The sequence below is a fragment of the Strix aluco genome, chromosome 5, assembly GCF_031877795.1.
Source record: "Strix aluco isolate bStrAlu1 chromosome 5, bStrAlu1.hap1, whole genome shotgun sequence".
Lineage (NCBI taxonomy): Eukaryota > Metazoa > Chordata > Aves > Strigiformes > Strigidae > Strix > Strix aluco.
Genome location: NC_133935.1, coordinates 73,314,959 through 73,337,534, shown reverse-complemented (window position 1 = coordinate 73,337,534; position 22,576 = coordinate 73,314,959). Strand labels below are relative to the sequence as shown.

Below are 22,576 nucleotides of genomic sequence, written 5' to 3'. Positions count from 1 at the left end.
TGGTAGAGCAGTAACTGAATCAGTTCTCAAACTTAGGATCCTCTGTCTACAGCAGATCAGAAACAATATTCTTCTCCAACGCACAACTGGCCTCACAGATTCTTACCAAACATCATATAGATGCCAAGGGAAAAGGATCAGGTTTCTCTTCCTCTCCAAGCCATAGAGAATGCTGTAACAGCTGGCAGACTTTCCCTTGACAGGAATATTTCTCAAAGGATCAATAGCTTTAATCTTTGAGGATTTCACCTTATTCTTCCTCCAGACTGCTTGCAAGGGCGTATTTCACCCTGCCAATTCCCTGACATACAGATATCTGGATCATGGTCCTGATTGTGGCACATCTCTTGAGGATAAAATGCTCTAGCTGAAATAAAGTCAAGTTGCAGAGGTCAGATAAAGCGATTTAATGGTCTCTCCTAACTTGGATCTATTTCACTGTCATATCCATTTGAATTGTTCTATTCCTGGAAGTTAAGTGCAAATCAAACAATTTTGGTCAGGAAGAAACAATCTCAAAGATAACCTAAAATTATTTCTCCAAAGTTGGATCTAGCCAATTAATAAGCATATAGTAGTCAGACTATTTTCAAGTTGTCTCACACTATTCTTTTTTGGCAGAATTCTAGAGGGGAAGCTTTACACAAAAATCACCCGTGGTTGAAGCAACTTAAAACAGGCCATTTAACAGCATGGTTAACCACAGCCTATTAAAAGGTTTGCTACTGAACAGTGCTTTTACACAGTTAGCTCTTCAGGTTTTTTTGGGGTGGAAATATGTAGGATATTCACAAACCTCTAACAGTTATAAGAAACGATAAACATTTCATTAGGAGTTCTGACTTCAGCATTAGTTGGTCTAGTATCAGACCAACTAAATATACTTAAAACCCAAGAGGTTTACTGAAAAACAGCTATCAACAATTATTTAACACCAAAACGCGTCTGAAGCATGGAATACATTCAGTCAACAGGCTGTGAGAGGGTCAAAACAAGGAGGACTGCTCTAAAGGCCATACAAAACATAGAAAAATCGATGAACTGTAGAAACCCGTCAGCTTTTTACCACCCCACAACAAGCTATCTTGTAACATCTCATTCTATGCAGAAACACAGAGGTAGCTTTAAGCCAAAGAAACAATTACATACAGTTTAACTTTTCAAGTTGTAAGAAGATTAATACCCAAACACTACACCCCTCTAACCTCTACCTTACAAAAGTCAGCAACACACAGTATTCATGCTATCCTCTGTAATCACCCACAGCTTCCTAGCCAACCCAGGTACACTTCTGACCCTCTTGCTAGATTCTGGATCCAGATTTTGATTTACAAACGGGCATCTCGCCTACAGGCCTTCTATCTACTGACTAAGCCTCAAGAAAAAAAGTTACAACATCTTTCACATACTCAGGACAGCCACAGAAGCAGTTGCCCTGTTGCTTGCAATAAAATGATGTTTGTTTGTTTGAACAGTTGTCACTTAAGAAGGCTTTAGATATTTTGCTCATTCTTTACCCATCTGATCCTTAGTATCCTTCCCATTAAAGTTCTAGAGTATCAGCTCATTTATGATCGATCTGAACAAAAATTCACTGATTATAGTAATTTAGACTTATTTTCTTTTGTGAATTAAAGCCTGGTTCATGAGCCTCTTCCCTGGAGAAGGATCTGTTAGCAAAATAAACTAAGTAATTGGCCTTTATGTTCACCCCTGTGATTTAAAAAGGAGTGTCACAGAAAAAGAAAAAAAAAAAAAAAAGGTTTTATTTTGAAGAGATGAAGTGCACAATCTGCACTATATTCCAAAAATGTTACCATTCCAGAATGACAGACTACAATTTCTTATTTTTTGGTAAACTTAAGACAAACTATGGCAAGGATTCCTATGATCTGATGTCAGCCAAAAAAAAAAAAAAAAATCCTCCACTTGCCTTACTGACTTGTCCTGTTTCTCTAGGGAGGTGATGAATCCTTGTTCACGTTCCTTGTTTGCTGACAGAGCACATAAGGCAGCATTGCAGAAATTATGGTTTCTTATTGATCATTTGAACTTTGCTTGTTGAATCATTACATCAGGGAAAATGCTTGTGTCTGTCTACATACAGAAATCTGAAGGACAATAAAATATTCTTTAACCTTGGGATCAAGGGATGATTTGATAATGTAAGAAAAAATCCTAAAATATATTGGCTTCTTCTCCAGGCCTGAGTGTTGCACGGTCCTATGCATCCATTCCAAATCGGCAATGATGATAATGATTGAACAACTCTTGTACTAAAGCATCTTGTTTTGGCTCAAGCATCAGTAAAGTGCTGAATTTTATCAGCAGGCATTAAGATGACTTTTCAAGGAGATGTAATTTAAACATGGATTTATACCCCACAACATAATAACATGGTTTTCATTAAGGAAAACCGAAACCAGCATTTTCAATGATCGGCCCTCATTGCATATAAAAGGGTTCAAGAGGGTACAAAAACCAGCTGGACCCCAAGCTAAGAAAACCTATAATTTGCATTTGTTCAGTCAGATCCATTTTCTTATATGGCTACAGACAAAAGGAATACCTACTTTCCTACACTTCATTCAATGTCAGATAGTCTATCCTAACAAAAACAATCATCAAACTGCATGTTTAGCATACAGATTCTTCTCCAAATGATTGGGTTCAAGATAATTGAACCCTAAGCTGGCCCTACACAAATTTTCTCATAATTCCTCACAACACCTCTGAATTTTGTGAAATTGTTCTGACACCTAATATGATATCCCTTTTACAAAAACTCTAGATCAGGGACTTTATATGACTTTCTTGGGGAATAAATATTTGTTTGTTCAGGTATTGTTCGCTTACATTTTCAAGCAAAAAAAAGAGGCAAAAGATTTTGTAACAAAAGGGCATGACCTTTTCAGGAACTTGCATCAATATAAACTCAAACAGGCAGTATCAGGTTCCACCAGATTCCTTAAAGGGAAATGTTTGGGCTAATAATAGCTATTTCCTGTGACAATGTCATTTGATAAACAGTGTGACATCACTTATGTCATATACAAGCACACAGCTGAAGTAAACTTGCAGCAATCAGCAACTGAGGATGAATTTTATATATATGCATAAGTTAAAGTGCTTTTTAACGCTTATTTTTCATTACAACAAATTAGGCCAGAAAATATCTGTTTGAGAACTCAAGATTTCTCTGTTTATCTGGGCCCATTATGATGGCTACTTATGACAGAAAACCTATGGAACTAAGTACTGGGTAACTGCTATTAAATTCCTAACCTTGAGGAATATAACAAAATCACTGCATTACTCAGTTAAGCTGCAATCCCTGCGCACTTAAGCTATAACCAAAAGTCATCCTTCGCTGACCTCTTGACACCATGTATGCCAGCCAAGTCTTGGCATTATGGGCATAGTAAAGCATGACAAAGAGTTTTATTTTTAAAATAATGCCATTGTTAAAATATTATTATCTTACTTAGTAAAGCAACTGTAATTCACCTCCAGATGAAGATCCATCCTTTTCCTCCAACCTAGAAAGTTGTCATATATAAACATGCATTCACATTGTTGTAAAACCCATTAATGCCTGTGAAACAGGCAATAAACACAGAAATGCTGCTTAAGATCTCCTTGAAAACAGGTAAATTGCAAAATATACAAGAATACTTCCATGTGAACATCTTACCACAATAACACCATTCGGATTATTCAATACTTTGCTGTTTTCAAGAGACAAAACACATATTGGCACAAGTCCTTGTTCCTAAATGTAGGCATATGTAGTCTAATATGCTCATAAGCAAAGAAGTGACTAGAGGTTAACAATTTTTCTTCCAAAGTTTATTACAAAAATAATGGCAATGCAATTTTTATTATCGTTTTGCACTTTTGGAGTCTGAAAGGGCTCAAACCAATGAATTTTTGATTAAGACTAAACTGTGATGCATGAAAGTTTTGTTTGTGTTTGTTTCCCAGTGACTCCTAAATTGTTTTCCCTAGGCCTCTTTGTCTGTCTAGACAAAAGTAAAAGGCTCCCTGTATAACTCACTGATAGCGGACTCAAAGCCCTCAATGGGTCTTAGGCAAACTAAGATGAGGGGAATTTGAACAAAAGGACACAGAGATACAACCTAGGGAGGATGATCTTGGGGATTTAGGAAGGTCTTTACTTCACAACGCATGCTCGGAAAAGAAGCTAACTAGCGAATACCATGAAGAAGACCACATACTTCTTCCCTCGACCACCCAAGACCCTCATTCTATTTTTACTACGCGTTCTCGGACTACGTAAATGAATTCCAGGAACTCATTATCATAAGACACCCCTTTCCAGGAAATCTAATGAATATGTATGATTTGTGTGTATGTAAACTGATGTCCCTTGCTAGTTCTGGGGAGCCCTTATGGTGGAGAATCCCCAGGGCGACCCCAGCGCTGCCAATAAAGAATACCTCCTTAACAGTTATACTGGATTCTGACTGTTGAGTTCATTTCTTTGTTTCAAGTCTCTAGCATTACTGAGAAAGCAGAGCAATAGCAAATGACTATTATGACTGTGTGTTTTTAAAGCTAACTGTAGAAATAATTAACGAAAGCTCCTCATGACACAAAAGTATTGTCAAGACTCTACAACACACCAGTGATTTTACATTAACTTAAAGTGTGATTTAATGTTGAAAACTAAGTGGAACAAAACTCTGTAAAATTTTCTTAAGATGCAGACGCCTCTACCTTTTCTGGGATACAGAGACTTCTTCAGAGATTTTTCAGATTTTAAATCAAATTACTGTCCACAAACGACCACATTAAAATTCCTGAAATTTACATTTTAAATGTCACTGTTTCAGAGCATCTTCATAGGTACTAATGTTAATATTTAACAAATCAATTTTCTTACTGTTAGGATGTGACTTTTGTAAGAACATGTCGTAGAAGTTGCTTACTATTCTGGAACGCTGTTTCATACCAGTTTATGACCTGGCTAGAAAACTGGAAAGTCTAAAGGATTCCATGTTCTCTTCTCTGTATCAGTCACTGTTTTACATGCTTACATATATTTTATTTGCCCAACTTATTAGCCTTATAAACCGAAAAACCTCAATATTTTAAATTTTTATTCTTGTGACAGCATTTTTTATATTCCTAAACTTTCTTCTGTTCTTTTCTGAAATTCTTCTAAATCCTATTCAGCCAGAGTGAGTACAGTTTAGAGAGTATTCTGAATTTGGCCATATTCCCAACTTACATCATTGCATTAGTATCTTCTACATACTTTTATTTTGATTTTTTTGAAAAGTAGATGTATTTTCCCCAACATTGTCTTCAATGTAAAAGAAAGAGAAAGGAAAAGAAGAAAGAAAAGGGGGGAAAAAGGAGAAAACGGGAAAAGGGAAAAAGGGAAAAGGGGGGGGGAAAGGGGGGGGGAAAAGGGGGAAAAGGGGGGGAAAAGGAAAAAGGAGGAAAAAGGGGGAAAAGGAAAAAAGGAAAAAGGGGGGAAAGGAGGGAAAATGAAAAAAGGAAAAGGGGAAAAGAGGAAAAAAGGAAAAAAAGGACAAAAAAAAAAGACAAAAGAAAAGCAGCTTCTCATCAACATGTTTAATGTTTTTAATTGTTCCCTCAACTGGTAGGACCAGTAATCTTTGGGTTTGTGTTAGCTTTGTGCTTATGACAACCTTCAGGAATGTGTTGCTGCTAATCGTACCTTTAGCTAACAGCTGGTAAAAAACTTTATCCTTCGTTATTTCTAGCACATTTCTCCCTGTAACATGCACAAATTATGTAGGGACACACATACTCTCTAAAAATATAAAGTTCCAATTAACAGGAAATCAGTTTTCTAAAATAGTTTAATAGAGTCACAGCTATAAGTAGAAATAAATTTTGCTGTCATGAGCTCAAGAAATGGACTATTTTGGTGCAAAGATTTCTAAGTCAAAGATTCAAACTCCTCTGGAAAAAAAATAAACTGAAAGACCATGGAAAACTACCAGTTGCTCACCCCCCTTTTTGTAGGGACTATGGACAAGGATCCATTCATAAATTTTGTCCTGTGTGATTAGACAGAAAAGGAGAAAAAGAAGGAAATGTGACTTGAACAATTCAGGGCGCAAATCACCTGATAAGAAGATGAGAATTGTCACACAGTAACTGCCCACCCAATCCATTACCCAGCCTTCAAAGTGGTGACTTCCAGAAAACAAAACCAGAAAAGCTATAATTAGTCATGGCTACATCCCAAGAGGTATCTTGAAGCTCTTTTAGAATGCACACACTTCCACATCCGATTTAAAACCTGGTCAGAAACTGTCTTCAGCTATGTGAACTTTTTTTAAAAGTTTCAGAGTAGATGATCTTAGTTCCATTTTATCATTCCATTTGGCTGTCAGAGAATTAACTATAGTAGCCCACAAAAATGTCTGTTCCCACTTCTTAACTGGATGTGCCCAATTACATACAGAAGTAAAACACTAGAATGAATAGAGTAATATGCTTACTAGCTAGCAAGTGATCCAGGCTTTTCATAAACACTTCTTACAGAAGAATTCTGCTATATGTTTACAGCTGATGTGTAAACCTTAGAAAATGCACTTCAGCATTATCAAAAATTTGTTTTCTTTAATCCATCTGATTTTCAGGAGCTGTATATACATAAGTATTAATTCTGATCTTAAAATAACTGTCAGCAGCGGGGGCTGAAGAAGAAGAGAGCTCACTGATTCATTGCAAAATATATTAAGGAGTACTATTGCACTCCATGAATGATATAGGTTGTAAACGTTTTCATTATCCAAGTTGTAGTACTTTAAGAACATATTTTACATTTAGGGATTGCAAGTTTATTAATTACAGTATGCTTCACTAATTACATCCAGAAGTACCTTAGTTACCAACCTAGTTGAGCAAATTCCCAGAAACTTGAGTTGAAATCCAAACAAGACATTAAGGAGTTTAAAGCTCTCATATAACAAAGTCATTAAACACTGGGGATATTCTGAAATTAGCATCTCATACATCACATTTCTGTTCTTCAAAACTGGACCATCAAACAGCACTATTATATTATGTAGTCTTATTGCTACAAAGTAATAACTTACTTACATTTGACTGCACAGTTAAATTACCTTTTGATATGCACAAGGAAATTTTAATATGGTGCTAAATAATAGTCAAGATGGCTTTGTCAGAAGCAACTCATGCCAAACCAAAGTAATTTATTTCTGTGACAGAATAACATATCTTTCAATGGGAGATATAATATATTTTGATTTGAAGCAAGGCTGACACTATTTTAAGTGACTTTCTCTTAAGCTAAGAAAACATGGCCTAGACTGAACTTCTGTAAGATGGACATAAAGAATAGGGTGGGATAACCCTACTCAAAGAGTATGTGTATGATTTACTTCAAAACTGAAAGGGCATAACACTTGAACACCAATGTCTCCCATTGTCTGTCCTAACTCTGGTACTATTCAACATTCTCACTTACAGACCTGAAAACGGCAGAATAGATGACAGGATTATTAAAATTTGCAGATGACAATAAACCATCACGGCACACAACATCTACTGGTGAACAGGCTTAAAATTCACAAAGCAAAGACTCTGTAGTCTGCACAAACTGAAAAGGCATATTAAAGCATATCGAATATGAATACCATTCACAATCAACATGAGGTCTCTCTGGTTTAGGGGCATATATTTAAAGAAAACAAAAGATCTCTGTCTTTAATTAAAAACTTTAATATGGTGCCTGTAATTTTATCCCAACTCAAGGGGATTAAAAAAAGGCTACCTCTCAACATTACTCATTGATTGCTACAATATGCCTAGTGCCTCCAATCTAAGTTTCACGCATGATGCTGATGCTATGCAACTATGATAACTGGATGCTATGCAAAAGTGTATATACATGCTTACATTACAGTTTGTGTGAAAACTCCCTGTGACTTCAAAACAAGAACAATAATGATCCTCACTGACAAAATTTGATAAATTCTTGGTTAAAATAACATTCTTAGCACATATGTACAACCACACACCATGCCAGATTTCCATGAAATCTGTGTCAGAGCCTCCACTTCTATGAATCTGCACAGCAGTTTTTGGCTACAAAACAGATGTGCTAGTTGACATCAGTGAACAACTTGGTCTAACGAATGAGACGAGGACAGTAACTAGAACCTTAATTTTAATTTAGCTGCTCCCAAAAGAAACCCACAAACCTAGAGGTAGAAATGAACACTAAAAAATTATGACAAATAATATTAATTGATTGATCTTGCCCAGAATCTGCGGAGCGATCATATGAATGGCCACTACTTAGTGGTCAAGTTCTCTACTGACTCATGGTTTGTGCAAAATTACACCAACTTTAAGACAGAGGCCTACAAGATGGAAGGAAAATGGAAAATGGATAATGAACTCTAAACCAAAACAAAAATTAACTTTGTCAGATCTCCTCTGAATAGTCAGAGCCAAGGTAAAAACCTTCCATATGTATAAAAGATTCAAAGGGACTTTTGATCCTTAACTAAAATGGCTTTAGGAAAACTATTGCAATTACAATTCAATTCCTCATCCATTATTAAAATTCAGCTGTTATCCCCCAAGTATTTTCCTTTGTTTGAATGACACATAAACAGTGAACTTAACTACCATGAAATATAAATAAGGCCACAACGTGTTACGGAAAACAAAGATGCAAACATCGCTTATAGAAACTGGAATGCATAATAGTATTATGTGTGAAAAACGTAACTGTTTTAGAACGTTTAGTACTTTTACCTGGGGCACACTGTATTTACCAGTATAATTTTCAAGAAATAAAAGGGAATTAATTACTTGTTCATAAAAATTGTATACAGATGCAATGGAAGGAGTCTTTACAGGATGAGTTTAGTGTGCAAGAGAAATTATACGTAGGTACAGTTATTTATCAAGACACAGGATTAAGTTCCCTTCTCCATATACAACTATCAAGACACAATGTATGAGGTACTTCCAGTGTAGGAAGAAGACTTCACTTGTAGACTAAAGAACTAATTCTAAGATCTAATTTTTAGTTAAAGCCAACAACCTAAAATGTTTTGAAAGTTCTTATCACTTGTTTTAGAATTAGGAAAAAAAAATCTCTAAACAGAAGTAAAAGCTATGCTGAAACTTACCTTCTCTGAAAAGAAAATCCCAAAGATGCTTTATAAAACTCTAAGATTTCTAAACCGAATAGAGAACATATAGACCTGATTATAAACAAATTTGCATTTTAAAATAATATGCATAAGATCAATTTTCAGATGTTCACAGGCAAGAGCATTATTTCAATGATCCACTTTTTTTGCAGCAGCGGCTTTGCTGTGTTAACCACCTCAGAGCAAAGACTACTTTAACTACATGGCTATACAATTGCCTTTAAAATTCAAGACTGATCGGTCTAATAAAAGTTAACTAGTTACCAAATCCCCTGCTTTAGAATGCAATTTGCAGCTCATAGCAGTTATTATTCTTCACACCTTACAGTTCACCATCTAATGAATTTAAGTCTGTGTTCAGCAGTACAAAGGTCAGACTACATGAGCACAAGGTTTCTTGGCTCACTGTAGAAGTCTATGAATTCATTAATTTTATGATTCCTTTATAACCGGCACGGAAGCAACATAAACGCGACACGGTGATGCTTTCCCACTGCGTTGTATATGAGAACACTGTCAGAGGGTCTCCGTGAAGAATGCTACTTGGTATTAAGGAGAAAAATATCCTTGATCATGAGGTTGGTTAAATATAATTCTAAGTTGTGGTGGAAGTCCTGATGCTAAACTAAGGGGAGTGAATTTTCCAAATGTATGGAAGAATGGCCCGTAGCAACACAGCAACTGGAAAAGTCTTCAGTATGTGGAAAGGTTGCTTGTATTTATTTGCAGAGGACTTTGAAACTCTGATTCCTCATTAGAATTTTAAAAGGGGATGAAACAAGAGTCAAGTAGAAAGAAAGACAGAACGAAAAAGGCCTCATGCATTAACATCTCCTTAGGCAGAAAATCTGCAGCAAAAAGCAACTGAGTAACATTAATGTCATACCAAAAGTTTCTATTGGGTGATACATATGTGGTTCAGGAATGTGGTTTTCAACGTGCAGTACCCGAAAAACAAGAATAAACAAATACTGACCTAGATCTGAATTCAAGAAAATCCTCCATCTAACATTAATGACAAAGAACAAGGTGACTAAGGCTTTCCTCAAATACGTCAGTGCTTACATCCCAATAACTGGAAGGACAGCAACACTAAGCAGTAATAGCCAAATCTTCTACAATACTGACCAAGTACGGCAAGACAACTAAATTTTTTTGGACAATAAATCAATAGGATTTCAGAACAAGTCTCCAGGGAAGAGTAAAACCTGCAGTGCAGGAGAACATATGGCACCCTCCCATCCTCCTTGCTGGTAACTCCTACTCCGGCACACATTCCTCCCCAAATGCATACACATCTTAGCTTTGCTCACATACAGTGCTGGAGGAGGGAGGGGGAAAGACTGAGGGCAGTTCATCTTCCAGCTTCCCTTCTTCCGCACTCCTGGAAGAAAAGAGTTGCAGAAAAATAACCACCATCTGAGCTCTGGAGACTGAATACATATCAGAACCCAATAACCATTGTTACATGTATGCTTTACGATCAAAGAGAGCAGAATGAAAATAGTAACACGCTGCCCATCCAGCTTGTGGCATGGGCATATGCTTCCATGCTTACATTTCTTAAGACCAACAGAGGCAGCGACAGTAGTATACGCTTCAGCATGGTTCAACAACCAGAGTACAAGGGATATATTTTGGCATGAACTAATTCTGACTAGATTAAACAAAACACTATCATGGCCATCTTTGCTACTATATTATCTCTATTAGATTGTAGAGATGTTCCCTAAAATGTGGGCTTCTAAAATGTATGTTCAGGTACTTCCTGAGTAGTCCTGTCTTCCCAGCAGTATTCACCAAGGAATTCATCGCTTGCTGCTGAGTTATAAAGCCTTTCACTCTGAAAAGCACACCATAGATGGGCTAAAACTACAAGTCTGAAAATTAATCAGGTGGACCTGCAAAAATCTGCACATTTGGATCTCTGGCATGAGATGTCTTCAAAAATTACTATGCTTTCCTTTCTCCTGCAGTTCCAACATGTTTACCCAACAGAAATGCTGCACCTGTCTCAGGATTTAAGTTACTGATTATTCAAATAATTGCTCAATCAATCTTCAACTTATTGTACATAAAGAAATACCACACTTCATTATAAAGAGCTTGTAAAAGAGTTGCTACCAAAATTTTTCAAAGTCCATTTAATGAAAACTTGAGGATTTTTATCATATTACAAAACTGGGTCAAGTTAGAAAGGTAAGATACAAATTTAACTTCATCAGTTTAATAAAATATCGCAAACTTATAAATTGTTATGAAACCTAGAAAATTGAGCAGTAAAACCAATGTCTCCCTTTTTTTGTTTGGTTTTTTTTTTTTTTTTTATAACATAAAGCTATGTTTTATGGTATTTGTTGCAGCTTTTTTTTTTTTTTAATTCAGACTAGCAAACATAAAGCAACACCTTGTCAGAAGAAAAACAGTAAAGGAGAAAAGGACAGTTTAGATAGCGATAGATTCTCTGGGAAAGGCATTGAAAGAGGTCACGGCACAAAAATATTTGTGGAAAATCAGACAGTTTTCAGTTAATAAAAGCTTAATGATTTTAAGAACTAAACTATTTTCAGTTAAATATGTATAGCAGACATAGTTGCAGTATTATAATTGTTTACTTAAGTTAATTCTACCTCTTCCCAAAGAATTTTAAGACATTAAAAAAAAGGGAACAATTCCCAACTAGGTATTAGAATTTCAGCCAAAATCATTACTAAACACTTGTATTACCATATGCATCGCATTAATATTACATGAATTATTGAAGACTGATTAAATATGCATGTGTCTATCCAAGCAGGTTTTTCCTCAAAACGCAGTCTCCTGCTTTCTGCTATTTCCAATATTTGCTTAAAGTCGGTGCTTTTTAGCCTATGCCTCATATCAACTAATTATGAATTTCTACCTGCCACAGAGGGAAGGGAAAAGGGAAGAGTGTTTCATGCTTCATTTGCTAGTGACAACATCTCACTGGGTCTGTCTGCTCTGTGGTTTGATGAAAACTACTCTGTGGAGCACGTGTCCAGCAGACGTACAATCAATAGCCAAGAGCACTAACAGATGATCAACAAGAAACATCACTCTCTTGGCCAAGCCACCCAAACCCCTGAGCCAACACCTCCTCCAGTGGGGTGCAGGGGACACTAACAGCAAAGGAGGTGGCAGTTCCAGGTTCTGCTGTGCTCATCTGAGCCACAGGGTGATCTGCAGGAGCATTTCAGATACAAATATAGGGCTCTCAGATGGCAGGTGGGAGGTTCCACTGGGGTTACAGTTTGGAAATCAATAGAGGGATGACAGCAAGATGGCCAGTGTGAGGGGACTTCCTAATCTGGATGCTTTTGAAGGCATTCTGAGGCCTAAGGAAATGAAAGTATAATGGTATGCAGCTGAAGGATGGAGGAAGATAGGATGGTGGTATGCCCTAATCCTGAACGTACATGCCTAGGTACTGTGATAGAAGCTGCTGTCATTGCCATTACCCCAGTGGATGTAGTCAGGCAATCCAAATCTGGGAAAAAATGATCGTTTCATTTCTCAGTTTCCTACTTTAATATGATTTGAAGAAAAAATAATAATCTAAAGGACAGGAAAAAAAATGTTGTCTAACCTGGGCCTAATTAAATTTGAAGGTTTTGTTGAAACCATAATGTGAATCATAGGTCCCTAATATATTGTGACAAAATATCTCCTAATACTACCTCCTCACAAAAAGGAAAACCTATGCATTTTGTTTGTTTTACTAATAAACACTTCAATATCTGGTGCATAATAATTTCTCAACTTTATTAGGACCAAACATGACCCTGAATATTGCAAAAGTTTATCAGAAGCTGATGTGGAGTCAAACGCAGGTGAGTGCACTGCATAGCTGCATGGTCACGTACGTGTCCCAGAGCTGGAAAGGTAAACTCCTATCAAGAGTTACTAATTGGGAAAGGTGGCTCGAGGAAGGCAAGGGGCCCTTTGATGCCTAATTAGCTAGTCCCTTGTCCTCACTCCCACACCTGGAAACTTTCTGCTGGACATAAATTAAAGAACGAAAATTTACATTCATTTTACAATGCTTGTTTTACTTTAACTTCAATATATTTCAAAAGATAAACAATTACAGTTGCAGATATTAGTGAGTGAGAAAATAGAAGCTTCCAGGATCTATTTAAGAAAAAAATGTTATTTTCATAAGGGGTGGAAAAAAAGGCATTTTCATTAAACAAGGCCTGTTAAAAGGGGCCAGTGTTGCCTAATTGTTAAAGCATAGAAGCTTGTAAACTCAAATGCTTTGTTAAGAACCTTCCTGCTTACTTCTTGTCATTTAGAACTTCTCTATATGTGCCCACTTGTGGCATGAGGTTTGCTAATACCTGCCTAAACCACCTACTACACAGTTTGTGAGGAATTTTCTGAAAGATGCTGCAAAAGTGCAAACCAGAATCATTAATAAAAGAGGATCAATATTCAGAAAGTAACATGTGACACAGGGTCCTCTGCACATTTACAACAGCAAACTATATTCTAATACTGAGCAGGAAAGCCCTAGATACTACTTTTATTTTAAAATCCTTCTGTTTTCAAAATGTTGCTATTTAACTTGTCCATATGTTCCAATAACTACAGCTCTCATGAGTCTTCTATATTAATGGTAGCTGAAAATAATCTTGGAATACAGATATTTGAAAAAGCTACTATTTGAACTACATTAGCACAGTGTAGCTCCATTCACAGACCAAAAACCTGTTGCACTGGAAAGATAAACTATCACAAGTTAACTTGCTACTTCTTCCTCATTTTGCTTCTTTTTTTCTTTTTTTCTTTCACAGAATCACAGAATCATATAGGTTGGAAGGGACCTTGAAGATCATCTAGTCCAACCGTTAACCTAGCATTGGCAGTTTCCAACTACACCATATCCCTCAGCGCTATGTCGATGTGACTCTTAAACACCTCCAGGGATGGGGACTCCACCACTGCCCTGGGCAGCCCATTCCAATGCCTAACAACCCATTCTGTAAAGAAATGCTTCCTAATATCCAGTCTAAACCTTCCCTGGCGCAACTTGAGGCCATTACCTCTTGTCTTATCGCTCATTACTTGGTTAAAGAGACTCATCCCCAGCTCTCTGCAACCTCCTTCCAGGTAGTTGTAGAGGGCAATGAGGTCTCCCCTCAGCCTCCTCTTCTCCAGACTAAACAACCCCAGTTCCCTCAGCCGCTCCTCGTACGACATGTGCTCCAGACCCTTCACCAGTTTCGTTGCCCTTCTCTGGACACGCTCGAGTAATTCAATCTCCTTTTTGTAGTGAGGGGCCCAAAACTGAACACAGTAATCGAGGTGCGGCCTCACCAGTGCCGAGTTCAGGGGTAAGATCCCTTCCCTGTCCCTGCTGGCCACACTATTTCTGATACAAGCCAGGATGCCATTGGCCTTCTTGGCCACCTGGGCACACTGCTGGCTCATGTTCAGCCAGCTGTCAATCAACACCCCCAGGTCCCTCTCTGACTGGCAGCTCTCCAGCCACTCCTCCCCAAGCCTGTAGCACTGCTGGGGGTTGTTGTGGCCAAAGTGCAGCACCCGGCATTTGGCCTTATTGAAACTCCTACAGTTGGCCTTAGCCCATCGCTCCAGCCTGTCCAGATCTCTCTGCAGAGCCTCCCTACCCTCGAGCAGATCAACACTCCCACCCAACTTGGTGTCATCTGCAACGTTACTGAGGGTGCACTCGATCCCCTCGTCTAGATCATCAATAAAGATGTTAAACAGGAGTGGCCCCAAAACTGAGCCCTGGAGGACACCACTCGTGACCGGCCGCCAACTGGATTTAACTCCGTTCACCACAACTCTCTGGGCCCGGCCATCCAGACAGTTTTTTACCCAGCAAAGCGTGCGATCATCCAAGCCTCAAGCAGCCAGTTTTGCCAGGAGAATGCTGTGGGAAACGATGTCAAAGGCCTTACTGAAGTCGAGGTAAACTATATCCACAGCCTTTCCCTCATCCAATAAGCAGGTCACCCTGTCGTAGAAGGAGATCAGGTTTGTCAAGCAGGACCTGCCTTTCATAAACCCATGCTGACTGGGCCTGATCATCTGGTTGTCCCGCACGTGTTGTGTGATGGTACTCAGGATGAGCTGCTCCATCAGCTTCCCCAGCACCGAAGTCAAGCTGACAGGCCTGTAATTTCCCGGATCATCCTTCCAACCCTTCTTATATATGGGCGTCACATTGGCCAGTTTCCAATCTGTCGGGACCTCCCCGGTCAGCCAGGACTGCTGGTAAATGATGGAAAGCGGCTTGGCAAGCACTCCAGCCAGCTCCTTCAGCACCCTCGGGTGTATCCCATCCGGTCCCATAGACTTGTGTGTGTGTCTACGTGATGCAGTAGGTCACTGACTGTCTCCTGGATTGCAGGGGGGTCGTTCTCCCAGTCTCTGTCCTCTGGCTGAGGAGGCTGGATTCCCTCAATACAACTAGCCTGGTTATTAAAGACTGAGGCAAAGAAGGCATTAAGGACCTCAGCCTTCTCCTCATCACTTGTTACCATGTTTCCTCCCGCATCCAGCAGGGGACGGATACTCTCCTGGTCTTTCTTTTGCTGTTGACATACTTATAGAAACATTTCTTGTTACCCTTGATTGCTGAAGCCAGGGTAATTTCCAGCTGGGCTTTAGACCTCCTGATTTCTGCCCTGATTTCTGCCCTGATTTCAGTACCATCCTGATTTCCACACACGAAATGTTTTAAAGATCAAGTATCTTAAATGCTGGAGTTTGAATGAAAAGAGCCCAAGTACTGAACAATCAGTCACACACTATCCTTTCTACCTGCATTCACAATGTCTCAGGTTACAGGTACTTAGATTCCTAATGGTTTGTTAACAAGGCCTCCATACTTTCCCTCTACATCAATATTGGAGTTACATACCCATTCATCTTAAAGAGGTATCTTTTAAATGTTGTTAACATTTTTATACTCAAAGCATACCTTCTCTGATTTAGCAACATGACCTGTTAAGAAAGATGTCAAACATCCAATAAAACAAGTATTACTACAGCTAGCATGTTTCCTTGCCTGTTCTTGGATTATCATCTTTTGTCATGGTCACCTATATAACACACTATATATTCCACTGAAGTTTTGCTATCTTTTCTTTCCGGCTACATGAAGTCTTCTTGGATTGTACAAATGGTTCCAATGACAACATATACCTATACAGTGTAACACAGGGAGATTGAAGCAATGGCTGGAGATGAAAATTAGAGATGACCAACGAGACAGATGTTTTTGTTGTTGTAAAACATTTAAAGAGGCATTAGCACACAGCAATAATTAACGGTTTCTATTTTCCTATGGATTTGGAAATACTTTTTGCACTTGTATAATAAAACACAGAGCTAACACCTAAAAAATTATGCACAGGAACACCCTAAAGTATTATTATTATTATTGTTGTCAATACTACTGTATTATGCCAATATTCCACCTTTCTTTTTTTATGCACATTTTTAGGCCTTACATGCAGAGGCTGCAAGCTGCAAAATAAAAGTGAACTATATTGAAGCCAGACATTCATTTTAGCTATTCCAAGATTCAAAACATTCTATCATCTGTTCCTATGGAAACTGAAAGGATATTCTAGGTTATATCAGTATCGGCCGATTATGTTGCAGAGAAATCTGTGGTTTATTTTAATCCACAGTTCAGAGGTATAAATTCATGCTTAGTGTTTAGCTTGGTGATTTCGAATTACTGAAGCATGGTTAACACTTCAGTTCCATTAGATCATACTTTAAGATAAAATGAACTCTTTTTAGACCAGAATAGTAAAGGGAAAATTTCATAAGGTTTGGTTAATCCCCATGAAGTTTACCATTCAGATGTAGGATATAACTAATGCATACTTGGAAGGTATTTTTTTTGTTGTTAGATGAGCCTTACGTTGCTATAGTACACCTTAACAGAATAGTTCAAGGAAGAAATAATTTAGATTTATCGAAAACTCCTTCAGTAGTGCCATGCACCAGATGGCCAGATGAAAGAATCTGATTTAGCAAGTTAACAAGATCATGAAAACCATAACCATAATATTGAAAATGAAAAATAAAATTGAATAATGCAACATGAGAACGTTTCTGTGACAAAGAAACTTAAAGGTTAGGATACAGTAAAACTTGTAAAGTTATATAAACACATAAAGTGAAAATTCTCTATATGCATACAGAACTATTGTAAAAGAAAAAACAGAAACTGTATAAGCTAGTAGGATTTTAATTAAACAGACTCAAATGCCACTGTGATCTTTTAAAACGAAAGCCAATATGACAGATATAACATGTTGAAATAAGTCTTCTCTGTCTACATTAGAATTACAGAAAGCAGTAAAATGGGTGGCTAATGTGAATTTAAATAAGAAACTTTGGATCTCATCCTCTGCCTTCACTAAGCAAAACTAGATGATTTAAAGTTAACTATAGCTACCACCCTCAACCTACACCAGAAGTAGCAAGCAGGTTCAAATTTCCCTTTTTACAGATAATACTTCAGTCTTCTTACTCCAGATTCAAGCAATTGACTTCAAAGTGAATAATCAAAAATGCCTTCCATTTCTATATCATATTGTAGTCAATCATTTTATTATGAAATAGCTGTCTCTGTCTAGTTTCCATCAGGATCTCCTCCAGGGAATCAAGATTGTGGAATAATAAGGAAACATAACATCTACTGCCTGAAGTGTGCTATATTGGTTAAATTTCTGACAGAGATGAGGTTAAATTCCAACTTCTAGCTTTCAAAGTAGAAATAAATGTCAGGGGGTAAAAAAAAAAAAGCAATGACTACTCTTTGACTTTAAAAAAAATGTATACTCTGGATAGCATTTCAACTCTAGTTTTTTCAGAATTCTTATGAGGATAACCGACAGTATATTGATAAAAAGATAACTGGTTGTGTGCCAAATTGGAGGGGTTCTTTTCTCATATTTTTCTACTTTATTTGCTATTATAAATATCATTTTTAATATATAAAATAATGCATACATATGCAGTTATGCACATCTACATTACAGCAAACAATTCCATTGACATTCTGAATTACATAAGGGCTTATATTATTTAAAATGTGACAAAATATGATAGTTAATACATAAAAGCAGCAAAGGGCAGGCAAAAACATCTGGAAGTTAACATTTTCCTTTTGACTAATGCAGTACATCACAGTGCGGGCAGTGTAACACATCCTAAGCTAAATGAACTAAAGATAAACATTAAGAGATCCACTACACAACTGTGGGGCACATGAAGTAACATTCTCTTATAACATTAGACTTTATTCTACAGTCAAGCACTTCTTCACGGAGCTGACAACTTTAGGCAGCATATTCATACATTTGCACAGCCCATTTTACTATAAAGCATTAAAATCTGAAGATGACAATGAACTAGCAAAGACTAGCAAGCATACTTTGATTTAAATCAAAGTGTTAAAATATCATAAACTAATCTAGAAAAAAGGATGTTTCAGTGAAACATATACTCTTGCTAAAGCATTCAAGATTGAAAATGAGAAACTCAAGACCACAGAACCTTGCCCAGACAGTAGTGCTGCAAGAGCCATCCACGCCTTTGGCAGTAATAATAAGAAGCAACTCAAGAATGCAACATTATTGTATATTTGTAAGTTTCACCAAAAAAGTGAAAAACGGAGCCCAATGCTAGCCATTCTTAATATCTGAATATCTCAAACACCTCCAAGTGAATTTGCATGACTGGAAAATTCTGACGCAGGATAATAAAGAGCATGTATTGTTTAAGATCCTTGACATTAGATTAAACACTGCTCTATGAAGAATTTAAGATTAATTTCACCAATCTTGCTGTAAAACCGCACTCAGCTCAGAGGACTCTAAAATTAAATAAATTATGCAACTTCTTAATGATCATGTCCAGAAAAATGGTCAATTATGTGCATATTTTCCCCTCCAATCCCTTGTGGATAACAAAGACGACCTACTGTTAAGAGATCCTTGACATGAGATTAAATGCTGGTCTGTGAAAGGTTTCAGATTAATTTCACCAATTTTGCCATAACACTGCAAGATGTACTACATAAGCACCTATCTTAGGGAACCCTGAACTGAGATAAATTGAGCAACTTCTGGATAACCACCTTCAGACAACTGGTTAATTATGCAGATACTTCATTCTCCCATCACTTTTCTCAGGTGCTAAATAGCATTAGTCAAGAACAATTATGCATGTATATCTAGTTAATAATTTTGAATGTGAAAAAAAAATGCTGTACTTGTTCCAGAGACAACTTAGAGGAAAGACTCAGTACGAAAAAGAATCCAAAACAGAACAATTCACAAAACAAATTCTACTCTGTGAGTTACAACATGAAAATTCAGAATGCCCTCAAATATGCTCAAAGTGACAACAGTATAAAGACATTACACTGAAATTAACGGAGACATTTTTGTTCAGATAGTATTATTTACACATTTGTCCTCTGTATATAAATACAGTGTTTGAATATCTTGCTGAAGTAAGAGTTTAAGATTTATTTTTTCTTTATTCTGTGAGGTTATAGTTAGTAAAGCTCTTCATTTTGAAAAAAAAAAAAAACAAATTGCAGGGGCAATTTAACATTCATTTGGACAAAGGATAGTTATTAGACTTACACTTATTTTTTGCTTTCTCTAATACGATCAGGAAACTTCACTACCTGATCACCAGAATAATTTCAGTGAATTTAACTCTCTTAAGATCCATGCTAGGCAGGAAAATAGATTTGCACACATCTTAAATAAGGGAAACTAAGCAACAAACATCACATAATTTATCCAAAACCTTCCTTAAAAAAAATAGTCAAGACACCTGTAGATCACTCCAGGAGACAAAGAAGGAAAATTTTTTACTCACTGTGGTCAAAGATACAGCATGTTTCTGTAACACACAGAAGGACAAACTGTGTTTAAGGTGCAAACCCAAGGAAATCTGAGTTCTACTCTGATCTCCACACCACGTCTTGTTTGACCTAAATGCATATTTTATATTTTAATCAATCTTTATTGATAGTATAGTCCTCACCATCTATATCCCAATTAAAAGTTTGTATCAGTAAAGTCAAAAGCAAGAGCATAAGTTCCTAACCCATTTTACACATACAAGTACATACATGCAAAAAATCATCCTCCTTATGCAGAGAAGACCCATAACTGTTGTTAAAGCAATGAACCTAGCTCAGAACTTGGGCTACCTCTCCAGAGGAGTAAAATGGAGGAGATGGAAACGCACCTCTTTTCTGCACAACCATGACCTGGCTCCTAATGTTACCAACCTTATCATTACCTGATGGAACTAAGTTTGGGCATCCCTGGCTGTAAGAAGAAAGTCCCATGCTAAGCATGACAATATATAGCAGAAAAGGTTTGAAGCATGAGCTAAGTGGCAGAGAAAGTTTTCTTCTTTATTAGTATGGCAGCCACAACAGCGAAACTGTTCTACCTGGAATTGAGCTATGGTAATCTTAACAAATTTCTCTTGTTCTAAGTAATTTCTTACTATTCAGATGTGCTTTACACGATATACTGCTATTGAATAAAGGGCTGAAGTGATGTCAAGCGCAAATCTAGATTCCTCTGCCTAGGAATGCTGGGGATGCTTCAGGCAGTTGCAAGGTGGATATATACCTATTTTTTTCTCTTTAAAGCAGAAAACATTGCTATCTCTTCTCTTAGAGTGGTGACTTTAATGAAGTTCTTGATGTATCTCTGTTAAAGCACCCCTCGGGCTTTCTATACTCTCTGCCATTAACCTGCTTACAGCATGAAGGAAAGCTAGCAAGGAGTTTAGTACTAAACAGTGAGGACAGGGTTTTGATCCATTTTCTTGATATTGTTCTGCAAGTCATGAAAGAACATCTATCTGTGCTATGTACATACACTAGGAGTTCTTAACAAAGCGTACGCAATAATAAAAAACCTGACCATAGACACTGCTTGATCAGGTTTGCTATTATTTGTATTACTTTTGTCAACAAGAGCAAAGAGGGCTTACTCTTTCCAAAAGGATTAGGAAGACAAGTGTGGTTGGCAGCTCTGTGAAAACCAGTTAGGTCTAGACAAGCTGACAAACACTTCTAGTTTATACCCAGATGGCAGCTTTAAAGATACCACCATGAACGTGAGTGGAACCCTTCACTTCTGAAGCAGTCAATGGCTAGTGCCATACTTCCAAAGGAAGAGGGAAAGAGCGTCATTTCTTCTGATGCTACAGTGATGGACATGCAATAAAAGCGTGAATTACAATGCAGAGAAAAAGACAATGTATCACTCAGAGGCAAGTATCTGTTTTCATGTGCTACTGGTGGCAGTTATTTAGGGGAATCTGGGCACAGTTCATTAGCATGTGACTTATACATCATTAAACAAATAATCAAAATAACTAAAATAGTTTTCTTACCTAAACAAAGGAGATATATCAAAATGTTGACAGGGACAGTTTAAGCTTTTTAGCTCTGTTCTTTTTGTGAGAGTAACTTCTAGCAGCATCTCTGAAAAAAAAGCTGAAATCTAGAGAAGACATTCACCAAATTCTAATGACTTCTGCTTAAAAGTAGATACTTATAATTTTACTTTTTTATGGATTTCCACTTCCTGCTTCTCTTCCAGGTGGACACTGAAATACTCTAAAATGGAGACACAAGACTAACTTTCTTCTTAAGGCATTGCTCAAAAGTGCTAAATGAAATACAGAAATACAGCTCGCTGTAGGCAACTGATTATTTACACAGCAGATGAAAACAAAGGCAAAAACTAAAATTGCAGTTGCAAATATGAACATCAAATCACTGAAGAACCACCTGGACAAATACAGATGCACTATTCTCAAAGGTACAGACTTGGCTACCAGAATAGTTACTAGCAGGAAGACAGCTCATCTGAGGAATTCTGTGGTAAAAAACACAGAAGGAAAGATGAAGATCCCACATCCTCTTATGGGAAATCTCAGGGCTTAGAAGGTATAAATGTAAATCAGCTTGTCAATAAAATGCACAGCTACAATAAAAAGAATCAAAAACGTACTATCTGCTAGTCATATTTCAAATTCTAGATTTCTTGGGCAATGTCTGAATGTGTATTTTCTAAAGCACACTATTTTTCCAACACTGAATCCACAAATCATATCCAACAACAAACCTGTGAAGCGTACCCCAACACCTCTTCATGAAAACATCCCCACTTCTGATATGACTAAGCACTAATAATGCTCTTCCAAACAATCTTCCGTTTGCTGGAAACAGGCCCCTGGCTAAAGCACAACAGACATATACTTTAATAATCTCTTGATTACCTGGATACAGCCTCGAACACCTAATAAATCTGTCT

The 22,576-nt window shown here is 37.3% G+C and overlaps 1 protein-coding gene across 3 annotated transcripts in view; it reads right to left on the bottom strand.

Moving 5' to 3' along the window:
- The window catches only part of COG5 (component of oligomeric golgi complex 5), a 205,739-nt gene that overhangs the window by 88,880 nt on the left and 94,283 nt on the right, over positions 1-22,576 (bottom strand). The window lies entirely within an intron of this gene.